Genomic DNA, 22,126 nt, shown 5'->3' with positions numbered 1-22,126 from the left:
ACATTAAACCAGGTAGCATCCTCTCTGCTTTTTCTCCTTGTTTGTCTTCTGAATGATTTTCTTTATGTGTACTAATATTAATCAAACTATTTTCTGTCTCTAGCACTGACTCTGAGGTGCTACCTCAGAGCTTGCAGTGTACAAGTGCTCTGTGTACAAGTGTGACAGCCAGCAGCATGCACACACACACACACATACACTGTGGGAAGCATATGGGAAGAATGAAGCAGGGTGGCTCAATGCTAGGTTTGCTAATTTCCCACTTTATTGTTAATCAGAGCTACTGAATGTCCCCATCTTCGCTTCATCTGACAATTGTAGGCCCAGGAGACAGCCTTACCTTAGTGAAAGAGCGGTAGGGGCAGTGACAACTGGACTCCCAAATGCAAGGGGAGGAACAAAATGAGTGGTGCCACACCTTCACTAGGGGGAGGGGGGAGGCAGGAGCACATATCACATCTGTGGCAAGGCAACAGACTGTTAGAGGGGGGGAGTTCTGAGACATCCCTCTGAATCAGAGCACCAGGGATACTAAATGCTAGTTGAACCTATATTAATAGTATTTTGGGGTAAAAAAAGCATTGAACACATCTATAGAAAATGGCTATATTTGGAAAATAGAGATTACACTATAAAGCTGCACAGTCTGTGGTACTTTTTATGTTTACAAATCTTCATTTTAAAAAATGAATTTGAAAATAATATATTTTCTAACACGTAAGACTACATTCTCACAGCTTTTAACCCCAAATTATTATAAGCACAATATGTCATGTTTGGAAAAATTCACCAAATAAAGTTACTTTACTAAAAGAAAAAAAAAAAAAAAAAAAAAAAAAAAAAAAAAAAACTCTTACCTAACCCTGCCATTTATTTTAGGAGTCTTAATTTCCATCTTATTAAAACTGAGAGTTGTTTTAACTTTTTGGCAAAGAATTGTTCTATACAATTAAGAGTAAAATCCTTTGTCCATGTTGTATAAACAGAACACCCAGCAACTTTTATAACATTCTCATCATACACTGTTGCTGACTATAACACACTATTCTTTTAAATATCTGGATTCATTTGCCTTGGCAATTAATAAATGTATTGTTTAGTTGTCAGACACTTTTGGAATTAACTTTTCAGAAGAAAGTTTGAGACTGAACAGTGAAATTACTTCAACCACAGTTGTTGAATGACACAGGACATATCAGAACAATCACATGTCGTTAAAAACATATGAAGAAATACAGGAGATTCCAAAATGTTTAAGGCTCCCTCAACAGAAACATTGAAGATACTATAACCTTTGTCAGACCACAAAACAATGAACCTTTATGTCCTAAAAGCAGTATTCACTTTAATAATATATTTATTTTTTTAACGTTCTATTTCATATTTCTAATGTTAAGTATTTATAGCACTAAGATTTACACATAGGGCACAGACTAATATTTTGCATGAAATTCGAAGTTATTTAAACTGAGATATATATGGTATAAAAACATTATCCTCATAAAGAAAAATGAATAATGCATGATTTTAGATCACCACATGTAATCAAATATTCTCTGGGTCTAGTGAATCAATTTATTTTTCCAAAGTACAAATTATTTGAACTATTATCTTAATACAAAAATAGAATTAACATATAAACAAATTGTAAAAAATAAAACAAATCAAATATGACAATAATTACTCATAATAAATTATTCCAGGGAAATGACAACTGTTTTTTTAAAAAAAAAATTAATTACAGACTAAGATGATACTTATTGGAAAGCTACTTGTCTAATTGTCACAGTCACAGACTCTTGCTGAGAAAATGCTATTAACACTTTTTTTTTGATTTTCATAAAAAAGCAGTTACCAGTAAGAGCTCTTCCGATACAACACAAAAATTGGTTTGCTGACTTACACATCATGGAAAACATGCAACATTGACAATGACAAAGGGGTCAGGGAAACACATTAAACATTGTGGTGTGGCTAAATAGAACATATTTTAAAACACAGTGCACAAAATATAAATCAGTCTGTCTTTCTCGATCTCTCTTGCACAACAAAAAACAAAATAGCATGTCAAAAGTCAGGCAGTTTCACGATGACCTGCTAATTTACTCCATTCCCCTTGGTAGGAGCTGCTACAGAGTTTCATACAAATCAAAACTGTCACCACTGTAAACAGTAAATAAACATCCATGAGCAGCATCATTTTGAGCTGTTACAGGTTGTTCTCTGAGGTGTGAGAAGTAATAGGAAAACAGTTGATTTGCCAGAAAAATTAAAATTGAGTGTAAAAAGTTTCAGGATGCTAACAGTGAAAAGAAATGGCAGGTATGTTATCTAAACAGTTGTAGCAATACGTGGGGACGTGGAACACAATATTTTTCTGAACCCATCTACTTACTCTTTAAAATGTTGTATCCCTCATTTTTGCTGAAACAAATGAAAAATATGCAATAATAAAAGTTAAAGGTACATTCAAAGTCAGCAACAAAAAAAAAACAAAAAAAAAGAAGTGCAGTCAAGTGCAGTCAAGGTTGTGACAGGAATAAAAGTTTTAGTCTCAAATATCCTGCTCCTATTGAATGGCTGATAACACACTTATGGCATCGATAGCATTATGTTTACTCTGTCAAAATGATTTTTCTTGTGACCTCCGACTTTTGGTTTAGATTTAACCAATATTATCCTGGAGCAAACAGGACCCTTTATTACATAACATATTTTATTCTGCTAATGAGTGAGCCTCAGCTGTTTCCCCTTTCTAAAAGATAACGTCAGAACTATGACACTTGCATCCTGGATTCATAAACATCTCAAAAGCTAGTTAGTGGTAGGTCAGGACTCTTGCTTCAAATTCAAAGTTGTTCTTTATTGGCTATGCTGATTATAACACCAGTGCCCTAACAATCTCATGCATTTGTTATATAAACAACTATAAAAGAGATAATACAATAAATACACAGGAATCCACTTTACATCATGATTGCCGTGCAGGCATAGTTTGCCTTTGACAGCACATTACGAGTTTGAGAAAAAAAGAAAGAAAAGTGAATTAAAGAGCACTGTTTTAATACTGTACACTGAGTCATTCTTTACATTTAAACACATGCATATAGTTTACTACAGGACAAATACTTTGACTTGTCGACTGATGAGAGCTATCATTTAGGTGTTGGTGGTTGGCTGTTTTTTTGTGAATAAGACTATGTTAAAAAAGAAACATTTGGTGATGTTGGTGTTTTGTAACTGAACTGTAGCAGTTGACAGGCTGCACAGAACGTCATCAGCCGAAATGATTATTGGTTGTTAGCTGTGGTGGAAATTAATTACATCCTGTGGTTACTTAGTAAAGCCCAGCTATGCAGCATTTGACAGGCTGCACAAAATGTGATAATAAGCAGGTTTGTGAGATGACATTAAGAGAGGTAATTTCTCAAAGAACCTGTGGTGCATGGCGAGTGGTTTTTGAAAAAATCGTGATAATAAACGAGGCATGATATTAAGCGAGGTGATATAAAATGGGTTAATCTGTAATTGCTTATTACATAAGTCCATTACATCTAAATCTACCTCAAAGAAACAATTCAGTTTATAATATAAGTTCAAAATGCTTAAACATCCTGACAAGAATATTAAAATTATACCAAGCAAATATTTACAAATAAAAATAAAAGAATTATATGAATAATCAAAAGTTAAAAACATGCAACATATTTTTATCAAAGCATAAATAAAAAGAAGAAAATATGTGCACCAAACAGAGTTCAAATTCAGTTCTGAATCCATCTCTAAACTGGAGAAAACAGCGGGGACATGGTCTGCCTGTCCACACTTTCGATAGCCTTTTGTCAGCTTTTTAGTGTGCGCGAGGACAGTATTCTGTTTTCATTCACGGTAGCTTTATTTGCTGTCAACAGCCTGCTCCGCCTCTGCATCTGCTCCCTTTCCTTCTATACAAAAAGGGAAGTAGCAGCTATTCTGCTAATTAAGTGTTGCTTCAATGTTAGTTAACAGGTGGTGCCCCCAGCTGCCTAAGTCGCATGGACAGATAGTCCTATCATCACAACCCTCTCCTGTGCCTGTTGATTCATTATGGTCAGCCATGTGTTAGTAAGTGGTTACTAAGGGCTGAGAACAGGGTTGCCCTTGTGTGAAAACACCAAGTAGAAACATTCTGGGTCACAGACAGAGCAATGAGGTTCACCTGATCCAGACATTGTATTGATCAAAATACATAAACAGAACTGTATCTAGATTGTGTTGCCTCTGTGAGTTGCAATTGAATGCTGGCACCGTATCAGTGCACACTATTTCATAGTTATTTGAGCAATATTGGTTGTCATTCAATGGCATGGACATCTTTAGAGCTCATCCACATGTTTATATCCAAATGGGATATACTGTACTGTAAGTGTAAAGTACAGTAATGTACTGTCCCTCAGGATTTCCATTATAGTCAATCCTACGTTTTTCTGGGATGGAGACCAAGAAATAATTTAAACATCTATTGGTTTAAATAATCCTCCACCCATTAAAAAAAAAGTCTTTTTTTTGTGTAAAGTTTAGATATATTTAATTAGTTTTTTCTTCAAAGTGGCCTATTTGTTTTATACAAGTTTTCACCATTTCACCTGTAGGCTCAAGTGTTGTACATGAAAGATAACAAGCAACATTTATTTTCAGCTGTTAACACACACAGCACAGGCCTTAAAGCAGAGAACAGACTAAACATTTCTAAACTGTGTAACAGTAAATATGCTATAAGCAGAATTAGGGATCAATAATCATACATTAGTCAAAGCGATAGACATTGAATCTATAAATTATAACACTTATTTTGGTAATAAGTATAAATGGCAGAATGTCAAACAGGTCAATGTTTCATGTTTGACTTTTATAAAAAGCTTAAAATAAACAATTGAATATATTTCGACTTTAGTTAAATATGCATAAAACATTAAGTTATGTCTAATCTTATTACACAAATTGAGGAGGAAAACAAATAGCAATTGTGCTATTGTGCTTTGTAACCTCCAAATAATATAGCATTTATAGTGTTGAAATTATTAAGAGACAAATTAATTTACTTTAACGTAAGCATTTGATTATCACATTTTGATTTGTCGTAAACAAAACATTACACTTTTAAAATGACTCAGTGATTTTCTATTTTAACAATGTAGCACAGGTTCGCTTTTTATTTGAATTGTGATGTTATTTTAAATCATTCTATTGAAATTCAGAGTTAGTTCAGATGGACTTCCAGTTAATGAATGATATGACTTGTGTGCATTAAAAGTTTTTTTTATTTAAAGTTTTTGTTTCAGATATCTTTAACTTAGCTTAAAACTGACAGCGTGACAACACGGTACTCTATAAGGCTTGGTGAACCACTGGGTGATGGCGATGGGGGCCCCTTGCCAACATGATGTACCAGGGCCCCAAATTTCTCTCGACGGGCATGGCTAGAGGGACTGAGAGGAGCATTGGAACTCTGCATTTGTTTCACTTGAAAGCAGTGCTGGTCGCAAACATATTTTAATGTTTTTACTTTTGCCAACCATTCGACTTTTCACTCCCATTCATGCAGAGAGGGTTGTTTTTCAAATAAAACATAAACTATAAATCTTCAACTCACAATTGTCTTTACAAAAGCACACTATAATGGGATTTATCATAGCTTAATAGGGTCAGCAAGTTATCACCTTCCAAAATGATAGGGTATTTTGCTCACATGTCTCTTTTTCCTGCTAATATCTAACCCCCCGCCCCCACCCCACAAATACACACTTGCAGGAGACCCTGTCATTTTGTCAAGAGGACGCCCAACTAAATTTATAATCTTAATATTATAACTAATCATGCCACTTTCTACCCCATTTTCGCTGCTTTTTAGAGGAATTGCAACCTAACTGCTAGGCCTATTCAAAACAATCTATACAAGGGTGTTAACCCCATGTACCTCAGTACTTTAACTTGTATTTTTGTGTTTTATTTTTCACTCAGGTTTCCCAAGATTGTAGGGTGATTAAGCAAATTTGTGACTTGTTGCTACATAATGCACAGACGTCCCTGTGCTCTGCACTGCTACATTTTCTTACAAGTTAGCTGTCAGGCTTAGGTTCTACTTGACATTGAGTTGAGCGACACTGAAATATAAAACCTCACTCAGAACTAATTAGACCCCAGAAGAAAAGTTAGTTGACCTTTGTGTCTGAAATTCCTTATAATTATGTTACATTGCTTATAATTCAGTAAGATTAGTCATCTCTTAAAGGTTTACTTATTTTTTTTTACTGACAGAATAATAAGAGATTTGAAAGTGAATTGAGAAATGTTTTTTATGGGATTATAGGTGGATTGAGATAGCTACCAAAGGTGCAGTTAATGGCTGAAGTCCATGTACATTTTGGTACATTATTTTGATAATACAATTGTAAAACTAACATGAAACATGAAAAGAAACACAGCTTGAAATATTTCAAATTCTAAAACTAAAGGTATGTAGTAATACAAATATGATGACTACATTCTCAATGTCTTCAATTGACATTCAGAAAAACTTATAATTTAAACATTTTACAAGTATCATTACATATTACTATATAATCCATGATTGAATGTTTTATAGATATAGATCAGGGATTTTCAACATTTTTTTGAAACTGTACCCCTTCTGTCTGGAGGTTTCAGCTCAAGTACCCCTTTACAATTTTCACAATACTGAATGACACAACAGTTACAATAAAATGGACAATAATCTGATTAACACATTTATTTTCCTCCCCGTTTATTTCATAAATAATTTATGTCACAACAGTTTGGGTGACAAACTGCTGGTTTAGGACAGAATAACAAACAGTAAGCTTAATTCTTAAAACTTTTAGTTAGTAGTAAGTATTAGTAAGTATTTGGATGAACAGAATTAAAAGACAAGTATTTAGGAATATCCTTGGAAACAGTCATATTTGGTTTCTATTTGGCAGAGTTAGTATAAATAATACAAAATAGTGTGCATAAACGTTAACGTTTACTTCGCATCTCTGCATAATTGTGCCACTTAAAATGTTTACCTCAAGATAAAACTATAATAACTACTAACAATGATAAATGTTTTTATGAAAGCCAACATTAAAATTATCCAAAGGGATTCGGTATAACTTTCTGTTGCTTTTTCTGTAGACTCTCGTGTTTCTTCCTTTGTTTTGCAAGTAAGAAATATATCCATTGCATCAAACACCAAAAACAAATTCAAACAGACACTTTTGCTGTTACTGAAATGCAGCCTCGTCTAATAAATAAAACACAAACTGTCAGAGTATTATGATTAACAATTATATTTACCAGAGCATTTATACTTAGGGTTACCATATTTCAGATCCTCAAAAAGAGGACACTACCCAGGGGGGTTGCTGACTGGCAGGACCAATTTATTTTTAAGATTAATCTTTTGTTGTGCAAAATGAACACGGAAAAATAAAATTCAAACTAAACTGTAAAGTTTACTTCTACTTTGAACATCTAAAAATAATAAAAAAAAAAGTATAATGGCCTGCATCAAACATATATGTAACTTTTTACAGTCAGTTACAGTTTACGCATACCCCCGGTTGAAAACCCCTGATATAGATGATAGAATTATTGCCAGCCATTTCTATAGAAACGCACTGCTTCTAAGTGAAACCTCATACACAATAATATCAGTAAAGTACATTGCACTCTTTTAGCTGTTTGTCCTTGACTTTCCGGTAAATTATCTTCACCAATATTATTTCCACAAAACATTTCAATGGAAAGCTGTAGAAGAGAGAAGCACTTAATCAAAAAAGGTATATATATATATATGTGTGTGTGTGTGTGTACATATTAACGTCTGTACTCTAATACACTGTATTAATGTTGTAGAGATGGGGGTGGGTGGGGTGTTGTAATCCTTTTATCTACTCTAGGTACTATTGCATGTGCCACATTACATATGAGTTTGTTATACTGTCAATAAGCTAACCTCTTCCCAAATTGCAATGGAATACATTTAAGATCATAATCATCGAATTCGTAGTCCACAACCCAGTCTTACTTCCATTTTGATTATTCTTTTTACTATTCTTATAGGCACTGGTAATGGGGTTTTAATGAAGCCTCTTGATTAGAATAGCACATAAAGGGAGGTCATTTCTGCAAACGAAGAAGAAAAACTGGCAGGAAATCCTAGAAAATAACATGCCAGATGAGTAGCCCACAAGAAACAATGCTATGAATAATGGGCGTTTAATTATGCAGAACCTCAAACAAATGGCTAAGGCTGCAGCTTTAGAACTTGGCTATGATTGTGTGCCAATCTGGTATGTGTATGGCAGAAGCTGTTGCAGGTTTGGAGGGCTGTTAATAATGCATTGTTAATGCTAATTCACGGTACCAACCAATAGCAGCCACTTAGCAGGCAGCATCTGTGGGTCTTCCTGATGGAAGATAGATGATTACCATCTACAAGGGTACTGCCGTTGCATATCTTGTGTTTTTACACAGTATATGAAATACATCTTTTGAAAGGCTTATATTGTGGATGGTTTATAATAGGTTTATAATAGTGCTTAAGCATGGCCATGCATGTATTTATATGGGGACATGTTTTCTGAATTCCTAAAAGCTTGAAATACTGCTTGTGCTTTATTAATTAAAAAAAAATAATAACTATGAAGCCTAAGTCTAATGTAATACAGAACTGAAAACTACAAACAGACAAAGACCTATTAAGAAATTTTATTTTAATGGTTGAGGCGGCAGTGATGCTGCAGTAGACAACCTTAACACATGCTATTCAGTGGTGGATCTAACCACCAATGTTGTTTAAATTGATAAATCAGGACCTTCCAGAGTTTACAGAGTTTGACAGCATGAAATACTCCAAAGAAACTCATGAACTGTTAGATTAGTTTAGTTTGATTTTCATAACACTGGTAAACAAAAACAGTACAGGAGGAATTCATGTTTAGTGCACCCTATTATTTCAAGAAACCAGACTCAAAAACATTTTAGATTTATAGTGTTGCATAATAATTTCCATTGAGACACATGTTTTGGAGAAAAAAAATCTTTCTTCTGGGGAATGTTCTTACATATTTATTTATTTATTTTTATTTAATAGTCGGTTATTAATTTGACCCCATTTTTCTCCCAGTTTGAAATGTCCAATTGCATTTAGGCTCAGCTCACTGCTACCACCCCTGTGCTGACTCGGGAGTGGCGATGACGAACACACGCTGTCCTCTGAAGCGTGTGCCGTCAGCCGACTGCTTGTTTTCACTCTGCAGGGCCGCCATGCAGCTAACCCAGAGCTACAGCTTCAGAGGACAACGCAGCTCTGGGCAGCTTACAGGCAAGCCCACAGGTGCCAGCCAGTCTACAGGGGTCGCTGGTGCGCGGTGAACCAAGGACCCCCTCCCCCTCACCCCCTGGGCGGCACTAGACCAATTGTGTGCCGCCCCCTGGGAGCTCCCATACATGGTTGGCAGTGGAATAGTGTCCAAGCTATAGGACGCATCCTGCACTCCACATGGAGCGCCATTAGCAGATGCGCCACCCGGGAGCCCCAGTGCTTCCCAAGTTGAAAAAAGTTATTCCCTAGTTTATCTCCTTGTGATGTGTGAATAAAAATATATCAATACAATCAGGAATATGTTTTTTTTTTTTTTTTTGACTGATATATGAACAATGTGGGATACTGCAAAAGTAATGTGTTTCTTTTAAACACTGCTGGGTGTTCTGTAACATTTAAAGTTGAAAAAAAATATTGCTGCAATACATACTGTACAACACAAGACCAGGAAAGGTAAAGCCATACATTTCTTGTAAACATTGCAAGGTGTTCTATAATAATTAGTTACATAACATAATTATCATTAATACATTACTGAATATTGTATCAGTCTTGGCAGATTTAATTAATCATTCGCAATTGGCAATAAATTTATCATATTTGAAGTTCCATCTCACCTGTGAGACGGATTGCTCAATAATTTGCATGTGTAATAGTTGACGATGAGGCAATTATCTAATATTTAATAACCAATACATTTGAATGGGGCAAAATAGGCTGATGCCCAATAGATCTGCATGTATTCATCTCTCCCAATACTGATTTGATAGTACTGAATACTGTACTGATATATATATATATATATATATATATATATATATATATATATATATATATATATATATATATATATATATATATTTGTATTCTTTGTTCACTGTAATTGCTGAAATGAGCTGTGAAAGAATGCTGAAAGCACTGTCTAAATGTTCAAGAACATCATCTCATATCTCAAGCTGATGGTCCATTCTACTAGCTTTAATACAATTTAAGTCAAATGAAAGCTGATGGTCCATTAGATCGTGGAAATTGTTTTCAATGTAATGTCCCGTAATGTGTGATTTACGACATCTCATGATACACATGGCAGCAACATGAAATGAGTGTCCCATAGGCAGAAAAGAACTGTGGACAGGATGACATCCGCACAGAAATAAGTACAAGTATTGGAAGGGGCTTGGTGCTAAGTGGCACAAGCAGAACTAACTCAGCTTTGGGAGTTCAGTGACCTTTTCGTCTTGGATAGTACACAATGACAAAGATCCCAAAAGTGTCCATCACAATAGCAGATGCTAAAAGATTACTACCAGGATTTGTGAATAGCAGAAATACATGCTAATGATATACCAAACACTCACACCGTACCTCCTCCTCAGAATTCAGTTCTACCATGTGGAAACAGTAGGATGCCAACTACGGAAAACTGATTAAACTTGCTTAATTCGTGTCAGAAAAAGGATTATGCATATTAAAGCATCTATACCCTACCTTCACTTTACAAATTGTGCCATGCTAATTACCATAATAGGGGTAAACTGGGGAGCTTTTGTTATATGTAAAAATTGTCAGTGTGAAATAAATTCAAAATAGTTTTGGGTCTGCTGAGGCTTTTTAAAACCATTTGGACTAAACAGAAAACTGAACACCGCCTTGCGTTACCGTGACAGAACAGGCAGTACAGGGGGAATAATGTATATCTTCTCCAGAGCAGCTAACAGGATAGATGTAGTGTTCCACTTAACACAGGCACAATTACAACATGTGTGTAGGATAGTCATTCATCAGTTAAGTAAAGGACCACCAATGTTAGAGACACCCCACACACATATACAGTACCTGCACTGTGGTGACTGCTTCACATAATTTAATTTCCATCACACTGTAATAAATCCAGAAAATCACTACGACTCTAGGTTGGATCAATACATTACCATAAGTGCAAGGTACACATTCTGTTAAGGTTCAGGGCCTCTTATTTATGCAATACAAAACAATAATTCAAATAATTCCACTGGCTTTTCATTATACAGTACCGTAGACAACTTTATTCCTACAGATATGGTTTCCTTGTTATAGCAAGAGTCTGAATCTGAATGTAAGAATATAGAGAATGGGGGAAAAGAGAATATTCTGTTTTTCACAATTGAGCTTTCACCATTCAGTATGTAATTATACATATTAAAACTTAAGGTAACTGGATATTTTTGGAGTCCCTGGAGTACATAAATATGTTGTTGTTATTTAAATGATAAAACAACTATTTTAATACAACAGTGTAAACTTTAATTTGTTATCATGGATCACCAGGATACATATTTTCTATTTACAGTGGCACTGAAAAAGTTAACAAGATTCTCTACTTCCAATAAATTGTGCAAGCCAAAAATAAAATCAATACTGTATGAACAAACTGAGTACTGTCCAAGGTCATATTCATATGGAAATTAATTGATGCAAAGGTGGGATGAATAAAAGACCCTATCTGTTCGTACAGCTTCTGGCACCATCCTATAGGTTCAGTAACTAGTCAGTTTGCTTTCAATTTATTTTAGCATAAGCACAGTACAGGGACAATACCTAGTTTCAGCATGCCTAACGGTAGTTTCTAAATTGATTTCTCTCTGCACAGTCTGAGGCCTATTGAGTGAACTACTCCCAAGTGTGGATTTCATACTAGCTAATTTCAATTTTTTTTTTTTTTTTTACCATAAATGCCTAGAGGAATAGTTCCTATTTCTTATGCCCGTTTTTCTTTCCAATGCAACGCAAGTGACATGATAATGAGCATTTTTTATATTGCCTGCAGTTCAACAAAATATGTATGCAGAACTCAGTGATGCAAGATTAAATATACCAATTTCCCCTTTTTTGGAAGACATTTACGCAATAATAGATTAGTAAATTCATAGGTTTTGATGGAATTCTATTTTATTGTATATAAAAACATATAAACAGCATTTTCTCAGTCTTAAATGAATGTCTGATTTATATTTCCCATTGTAATTATTCACCCACCTGTAGGTAACTGCTGAAAGTTTCTGCTTTCAATGGTAATGCATTCAACTAATTATGTGACTTTTAAAGACAATTGGTTGCACCAGAGCTTATTTAGGTGTGTCACAGCAAAGGGGGTGAATACTTATGCAATCAATAATTTTCTGTTTTATATTTGTAATTAATTTTGAACAATTTGTAGATTTTATTTTTCACTTTGACATTATGGACTTTTTTTGTGTTGATCAGTGGCAAAAACTCCTAATTAAATCCATTCTGATTCCATGTTGTAACACAATAAAATGTGGAAAAGTCCAAGGGGGGGGGGGGGGGGGTGGGGTGAATACTTTTGAGAGCCACTGTATCTGCTCCCTATTTTACTGTATTTATTCTGCACTTAACCCAATCTGTAGTATCTTGTATTTCACTTACACTCGTATCTAACCCTGATGTAACTATCAACACTGTTATCTGCTCTTGAACTGCCCTGATATCATAACACACTGTGTTTTGTATTTGCTCTTATTGTGACTGAAGTCATTGTATTTTGTATCTTCCTCTTAATTGTACTGAAATTGTTCATATGTATTTTTTGTATACAGCTGTAAGTCACCCTGGGTAAGGGTGTCTGCTAAGAAATACTGAATACTGTATTTTGGTATGCTTCAGCAGATTGATTTAGAACAGTGCTTAAACATAGTTTGAACAATAACATTCAAGTTCCTTTCCCAGAGATTAAGGACCTCCTATTGACCAATCAGGTTAAAGGGAATCTCTGATCCATTGTTTAACATACAATATACACCAAATTGAAACAGTATGTAGTTCAATAAAGGTCTATGTTATGCATTTTAATGGTTAATATACCATATTCACAACGCTGTAGTCACAAAACTGACAAGTCTAAGACTGCTCAAAAGTCGTCAATTTGGTCTTATTCATGAACGAGTCTAAATGGAATTGTAGTCTTAAGTATGATCTTAACTCTAAGACTACCGTGGAGGAGGCTGAAACTCCTAATTTGCTTTTGACCACAGCTATTTTTAACTAACATGGATCTACAGATAATACTGTACAATTTATTTGAAGATCACCCAGTTGTTGAAAATTGTCCTACAGGAGTTTTTGTGGACAGGGAAGTTTGGATACCATTTTGGGAGGCAGTCAATTGAAACGCTAATACATCTTTTAAATACAGATCTTTCTCCCTCAACCAGCAGAAGCAATTCAATTCCACCTTTGTTGCAGGTAAATAAAATGGTACACGAAAACATTCAACAAAAATAAACAGTACTGTAAATGAAAGGGCACACAGTTAAAACTACACAGAAATGTGCTTCTATGCAGCATACCACTTTATTTATAATCTTAAAATATGACAATAACGATGCATTATTAATAAAAAAAAAAACATTAAATCTTATTTTACAATATATTAGTTGGACATTATTTTGTATATTTACAGTACATTTTCTGATACAATGATATGTCTTGCCTCCCAGTAAAGGAGCCAAACTGCCAATTTTCCCTCAGGCAGTGAGCAGCTTTCTCATGAGTGGGAGATTGTACAGATATGTTGCATGAGGACAGAAACATGATCGAAGTTAAGACACCCAGAAAATCACTTTGTGAATTGACTTAAATCTCAGTCAATTAACTGTTAGCTGTGAAAAAACATACTAGAAAAAAATATACATTTACAGTTTTGTGTTACGACATCAATAATGTTAGTTTATTGCGTACAATTATACTTTCCCAAATGTTGTTTCCCTACTAAATGTTAACTGAATTGTCCCCTAAGATGTTTCTTTAGTTTCCCACAGATTTTATGAACTTCACAAAAAAGAACAATAGGTACAACACGTCATCAGCCAGTGGGCTTAGCTAGGTTTTTCATACTGTTGGTTTTACAAACCCCAGAAACACATAAGGGTTTACTTTAATGGTCTTGTGGACTGTAACTATATTTAGTGATGCTAATGAGAGGGTCAATGAATTACTCATGGGTGAAAATACCAGTAGGAATAATATAAAGGGCACCTGTATTTATTCCCACCACTGTTTTGATATTTAAAATAGACATTGCGGTTTCATTAATATTTTAACATTTTTAGGTTCTCAATAGATAATGTAAAATGTATTACTACAGTATTATAGAACATAAAACTATAATCTGTAGTCAAATATTTACAAATGCCGTCATTTATTAATACTGTGAAGTTAGTCATTTGTAGGGTTACATTTAATTTATGAAAAGTACAATGATTCAATGTTTGATTTAAATTATACCAATACCTGCAAGAGCTAAAAATATTCATACAGCAATATATTTTATGGGTTGACATTTCAAAAAATTTCACGTAGCAAGATTTAAGGTTTTGTTATTAAACCAGTACTTTAATAAAAGTTACAGTTTTGGCATGTTTTGATTTGTTTCTCAGCTGAGGCACGACACTTTCATTTTATGGCTCCTTTATGGTTGTTAACCTCTTTGATAAGGAAACCAAAGCACTTTGTGAGGGTGGGCTCTTGACTGCTTTCCAGATGTACTTTACGGTATCTTGCAGGCTTCCAGCTGTGCATATGACATACCCAATTATGTGGAAATAATAACAAAAGAAACCCACACACTTATGAGTCCTTCTTTAAAGCTGCTCTTGCAAACCTGAATACACATACTTTATGAAAAGCATGGAATGGCACTATGCTAATGTGAAACTTCTTCTGACACTGAGTCATTAGTACACTGACAAATATGTGATCCATAGTGTCAGAAGGTCTCACTATGAGTAATGACTGGAATCTCTGTCGTGATCATGAAAGATTCTGGAGCACTGGTGACTAACATCCATTCAAGCTTCTCCATATCGTCCTTGACCTGTTGCAAGTTTGCTGAATTGTGTATTGAATTTTGTGATTTGGACCAAGGTCTACTGAGCTCTAAACTGAGACCTTCAAACTAATTTCCCTTATTGTTAGTCAGATTCAAAGATAGACATAAAAGGCCAATGCATTAAACAACTGCATCACTTTCTGGATAAAATACAACACTGTAAATGTGTGCAGTGCCTTTAAACCTTTCATCAATGACCCAAGGCACACGGAGAGTTCAATCTTATTATTATTATTATTATTATTATTATTATTATTATTGGGTAAACAATTTGTTAATAATCTCTCTAATAATCTTAATAATTTATCTACATTACATACTATTAGTACTGTAACATTCTGGTAAATAAAACAACAACTTCATTGACATTGTGTAATGCAATGAGTTCTTACAACTCATTCTTGTAGGCTAAGCCAGTTGTACATAATTACAGAGGATTTTATCATGTATATCTTGCCAGTGAAGCAATGTGCCATGAATAAATCACATAATTGCTTAAATGCCCCACAGGCATTTGATTCCAAATAAATATGGCTCTACATGTTGCCATGTTAATTGTACAAACATCATGTTTTGTCTTTTAAGATAATTTATTTGTGCCTATCTTCATATTTATTTAAATAGGCTATGTAATACAAGCACTAGCAATTTTTGTTTGTGTACAACTTAAATTCAGATGTATTCATTTGGTGGGTGCAAGCAACTACATCCAACCCTTCCCATTAAACAAAGTTTAAATTATTTTTGTTCTGGTGCCTACAGGCTTACCCACTAGTACTTCTATTGGAAATTAAAATGTAATAAATGACGCACAGGGCATCTTAATGTAACCTATTTATTCCATCATATGTATTGTATCACACGTGTAGCCTACTTAGCTAATCAACAAGTCGATAAATTGTTTGGCCATTGTTTCAAACATTACCAAATGAATCTCTCACTGCAACATAAACCGAATCATTTATGTGACAGGTCGGTCTGATATCGCCACCAAACATTTACATCAGACTGGTTTGTGTGGCTTATAAACCTTCAAGATTCATATAGGATATTCTTATATAGAATGTGTAGTATGTTTGTGTATGACTCTAATTATAACAGTTGTAATTAGAAATAACATACACTGTTAAAAAATAAAAATGCAGTAAAATTACAGGAAATGCAGCACTGTTACCACTACTTAACCTTGCTGATAAAGCCTTAGCGTCAATTGATATTGGATGTGATTGCCTGGTAGTAGATTCCAATTTGGGTTTGAGCTCTGCTCATAATTAAAGTGTATCTTGTAGTTTTTTTTTTTTTTTTTTTTTTTTTTTTTATCTCTGAAATGGATATAGCAGAGTTTATTAAAAATATTAGCATTGTTATTTAAAAAAAAAAAAAACGGCTACCAAAAACAGAACCTTTTTGTACCACGTCACACGTGACGTATCAAAAGGGAAACAGTTCTCGGCCTGTAGGTCTGGCTTACAGGTTTGTGAGATAAAAAAAAAAAAAAAAAAACATATATATATATATATATATATATATATATATATATATATATAATATAATATGGTGAATATGTGCGTGTTCGGGGGTTGCACGAACTCCAACCTGTCAGGGCATCGGGTACAGGCCTTTCCAGGTAAAAAGAGTGCCGTATTTCACTACTGGGTGCAGTTTGTACAAGTCGAAAGAGAGGATTTCACAGCGAAATCTGTTTACAAAAAGAGCTCTGTCATTTGTGGCTCGCACTTCGCAACAGTGATTATCTGGAGGGTTATTTACTTGAATATTGCATGGGATTCAGAAGCAAGTCAGGTTGAAGTCAGATGTGGTACCTTCAGTGCACATCAGATTTAAAAAACAAAAAAATGTAATATATATATATATACTATATCATTGAGGTTTTCATTTTTGGAATGTCTGACATTAGTAGCTGCTTTTGTGTGTGCAAGTGGATTGAACTCTTGTAAGATTGTCAAGCCACATGAAACTCACAAGCTCTCTACGTTTATTGTTTTATGTCCTTCGAAAAAAAGAACAAGCATTCCCATATGACCACTGTTTTGGAACCAGAGCTGCACTCAGGTGGTGACTGTATTTAAACCTTTTGTATTATCAATCATAGATGTCAAGAAACAGTCAACCTTTATTCCAGAGATCATGTGCTAGTAATTTGAGCATGAGAAAATGGTAGGTGGCTGCATCAAAACACAATATTGAATGTTAAATGGCACATGACAGTAAAGAAACAAAGGAGATGAGAATGGCATAACATTACTTATAGATTTCTGGTTTATACATCCACTTCTATTTAAATGAGGTGCGAGAAAATTTTATAAATACCCATAAAAGTGTATATTCTCTAAGGGTTATGAGCACTTTTAAAAGATTCAGTAAGTTTCAATCAAAAAATGAGTTTATCCAGCAACATTTATGGCCATACCCCAGCAGTTAAATCATTTGTTTGCCTAAGTAATTTGTTCCATTCTGGGTTAAGAGGAATACAAGCCCAATGTGTTTGGAAAAACGGGGGTCAGCCTTACACTTACAATTTGCAGGTTTAGGGGTTATGTGAAAGTAGCTCTGTATAAAAAAGGGGGAGGGGATGTTGGATAGAGGTAAGGAGAATGTCGATGACTGTTGGTTTTGGCCCACAAAGTGTTTGAAAAAGAAACATTCTATAAGGAAGTGGAGTTAATGAAAGGGCTCCATTTAATCAGCACAGAATAAACAGTATAAAAAAAGATGTGTTGCTGAGTTCTGACCACAGACCTGACACTGATGAATAGTATTTTTAAATCTGAAGTATAAAGTTTATCTTAGTGCTGACCTTGATGAACTGTTGTTTTTATGACATCTTATGTGAAACAGAATAAAGGTCTTTCAGCACTAGGCAGTGTGGCTATAGAAAATCTACTTTAATGTATTTTGTTTACCCTCATCTATTTATAATGTTTTCACTCATTGTGAGTTCTGTTGTTCCAGTACGGAGAATTAATGTGGCAGGTATTGCTTTGTCTTTCGAGTTTCACTTGTAAATAATACTTCATCAGTTTATTAGATTCTTTGATATTTGATATTTGAATTATGACTGGTGCAACCTACATGTATATATCATTTAGCACCTTTTTAGACACTAATTTAGTAATATTCTGTGTGTTTCTTAACAAAGAATAAAAAAAAAAAAAATGTGAAACAATGGAATCACATATGGAATAAGTGTTCCCTTCAATTCAAAAATGACCATCAACACCATACTTTTGGGATATGTCTGAGCATTTTATATCAAATAAATAAATAAATAGTCACTGCGTGAAGACATTATCTTCTTTTGTCTTCTCAGGTAAGGTGAGTTTTTTCCAGTTGCGTGATTGACTTTGAGGGAGAGAGAGAGAGAGAGAGAGAGAGAGAGAGAGAGAGAGAGAGAGAGAGAGAGAGAGAGAGAGAGCACTTGTGTGAGAGAGAGAGAGTTCTGCAGTTTCCCTGCAACTTTATTGCTGGGAGTAGGCTTGCCACTTCCCTGGAATCAGAAACTCGGCAGCTGAAGACTGAGCTTAACATTACGCAACGGCGTTTGTTTTAAAAAAAAAAAAAATATATATATATATATATATATATATATATATATATATAATATATATATATATATATATATATATATATAATTTCAACAGCCTACATTGCCTAGTGATTGTAGACTGCTTTTACTAACCTTGCAGCTCGCTGTATGAATTTCTATCTTTTTCTCTGCTTTTTGCAGCTGTTTGAAAGTAAATATTAACGGAAGGGAGATGTGATCCTCCAGCGAGACCCAACTCTGCTGTGCGCTGCTGTTGAATCGAGGACTCTGGGCTACCTTGGCACGCCCACTCACTGTGCGCAGCCTAGTGCCTCTACGGGTTGTTAATCACTATTGTTTTTCTATTATTAGGCCTGGTATTACCTGGTCCTATTGTTGAGCAGATTTGAACCACTCATCCAAAAAGCAATGTGTAGGTCCAAAAATATATAATAATTGTTATTTAAAAAACAATTAAAAAAAAAAAAGTCTCCAGCTCTCTTCTGTTTTTTTTTACCCGTTCGGAGGCTGCAACGAGCTACATCGGTTGTATAGTGCACGCGATCCAGACAGCATCTGAAACTGCTCCACTCCACTGTAAGCTTCAGTCTGCACTGATTGTGTGACTACACTGCAACTGTCTGTAGGCTACGCTCCACACTGTTGCAAGTTATGTGCTGTTCCTGGTTGTGTGACTGATGTGTCACCCTCAGTTGGTGCAGTGCATTTGGGAACACTTTGGGGAAGCCCAAGTCAATCTCTTTGCCACGGCAGATACGACCCATTGCCCCCTGTCGTTCTCCCTCCGTGGATGCGGAGGTCCACTAGGCATTGATGCCCTAGCCTACAAGTGACCCAAGGCTTTTGTACGCTTTCCTGTTGGTACTGCTGCTCCCTGCCTTCCTCGAAAGGGTCAGGAGAGACAAGGCGACAGTTCGCCTAGTGTCCCCCATATGGCCAAGAGAATCTGGTTTTCAAGTCTCTGCCAGCTGCTGCAGGGCCAGCCCTGGGAAATTCTGCTACACATGGATCTCCTCAGTCAGGCGAAAGGCACCCTCTGGCACCCAGAACCAGGCAGACTCCAACTGTGGCGTCTGGCCTCTGAATGGGAGCGTCTGTCTGCCTTAGGGCTCTCAGACGTAGTCATCAGTACATTGCAGAACGATAAGGTTTCTTCTACAAGAGTGTTGTCTGTCTAGCAGTTTCAGAAGTATTTTCAAAATTGGTGCATGACCAGAGGTCATGATCCCATCTATTTCCCTATAGCAATTATTTGACAGTTTCTGCAAGATCTGTTTCAGGTAAATCTCCCTCTACGTTAAAAGTGCACCTAGCAGCCATATCTGCATGCCATGTCCCCAATGACTCAGTATCCCCAGGTGCTCATATACTAGCGACCCTTTTTCTAAAGGGTGCTCTGTGAATATGTCCTCCTCGAAAGGGTATCCTCCCCAAATGGAGTTTAGATGTGATATTGGAGGCTCTCACTAACACCCCTTTTGAGTCTATACATTCCATAAAGTTGAAATATCTCTCTGTGAAGACAGCCTGGTAGCTATCACCTCCGCTAAGCGGGTCAGTGAGCTACAGGAACTGTCAGTGCACAGTTCCTGTATGCGTATTTGGGCCAAAGGCAACAGGGTATCGTTGCGCATGAATCCTGCTTTCCTCCCTAAGGCCATTACAGCTTTTCACTTGAATCAGTCAGTTAGAGGTGCTTCATTGACTGATATTTGTACTGTGGCTAACTCGGCTAATCCGCATACAATCACCAGGTTCTACCGACTTAATGTGGTATATCCCTCTATGCCTTCATTAGGCACTAGGGTCTTTGAGGTTGCACGCTTGCATCACCAACACTAGATGGTGGTAGCGAGACATATGCTGTCATTTTCATTCTCTCTCACGATGGTTTTGGTATACTTTCCCAAAAGTATGGGTTGGTGGTCATCTTCGAACTGAAAGAGAACGATAGGATATGGATGTAACCCTGGTTCCCTGAAAGAGAAGATGACCACCAACCTTGCTTAGGTTCAAGGCAAAAGAGGACGATGTCTCCGTTCAGTGATTATTTGTTACCTCGGTAGGCGGGATCGAGGACATCACTCCACGGAGGAGCGTAATAGCAACTTTGATATAAAATGTTCAGTGAATACCTGACAAGCAGGCATATCCCAAAAGTATGGTGTTGGTGATCATCTTCTCTTTGTTTTTGTTTGTTTACACATATAACATTATTCTTAGTTCTTTCATATGAAAGAAGTGAGATTACAGGCACCTTACAGAGTGTATAAGCATTATGTGTATTTATTTTACTGTTCAGACCAAATTATCTTCAATGACAACGCAATGCAATTATTCTGTACAATGCAATTTAAGGACGGCTACAAGCTCTTCATAGAATGGTGCAAGGAACATATCTATTACTTAGCATGCATTCTAAAACCATTGCTGTGGTCTGCTAATTTCTTGGCAAGGTCTTTTTGGAGGGAAATATACCGTTATAAAGCTTTTACTTCGAATATTACCGATAAGATGTGAACTACGACTACAACAGACACATATTCTGCTTTACCGTGCACTGCACTATACAACCTTTGGTAAAAGAGCTTAATGTAGAGGAATCATAGGCTTAATTCCTATTTTTGCAGGACATACTGTAGCAAGGTGATTCCGATTGGAATGTGTGGAACATACTTACTAGGGTGCAGTAGGTAAGGAAAAAGGAGCTTGTTTTGCTAGATATCCAGCTTGAGATGCAGACAGTAATTCATGCAGAAAAAAATATTAGGCGTTCAGTTTATCAGCAGTTTACACATGCACTGACTGTATAATTAGGAAACTGTGCTGCAGGCTGATATGCATAGCAGGCCTGGAATACTCAACCGGGTCAGCATTCATCCCTCACAATAGGTGGTAGGTATCTCTCTTGGAAATGTATATTCATATAAACTAGACAGCCTCAGACTTCTTGAAAATAAGTTAATCAAATATTATTTATCACAATAAAATTATTTTTGTATATCATATGCTACCTTTTACTCCGTGTACAGTGCTGTCAGGAAAAAGAGCTGGATTCTTAGTACGCAGTAAACACTATGTTAACACTGTTCCTGAATGATATAATGTACTTAAATGTTTAATAATTAAGGTTTTAAAATCTATTGTGTTAACCTTTTGCCAGAAAATAGATTTACAAGTTAAATTATGCAAAAATAGGTTAGTATCCATGTCACAAAGACAGCTGTAGTGGGTGATGTCAGACCAGAACCAGGAACCAACACAGAATAAACAGAGAGGTGGAGTTTGTTGAAGCTGAGTG

At 35.6% G+C, this 22,126-nt stretch overlaps 1 protein-coding gene across 3 annotated transcripts in view; it reads right to left on the bottom strand.

Annotated features, from left to right (window-relative positions):
* Positions 1-22,126, bottom strand: part of LOC121327923 (roundabout homolog 1-like) — a 339,729-nt gene that overhangs the window by 228,375 nt on the left and 89,228 nt on the right. The gene's annotated exons all lie outside the window — the stretch shown is intronic.

This window comes from Polyodon spathula, chromosome 15 (genome assembly GCF_017654505.1).
Source record: "Polyodon spathula isolate WHYD16114869_AA chromosome 15, ASM1765450v1, whole genome shotgun sequence".
NCBI lineage: Eukaryota > Metazoa > Chordata > Actinopteri > Acipenseriformes > Polyodontidae > Polyodon > Polyodon spathula.
The sequence above is the reverse complement of the archived record's forward strand: the minus strand, read 5'-3'. Positions and strand labels throughout refer to the sequence as shown.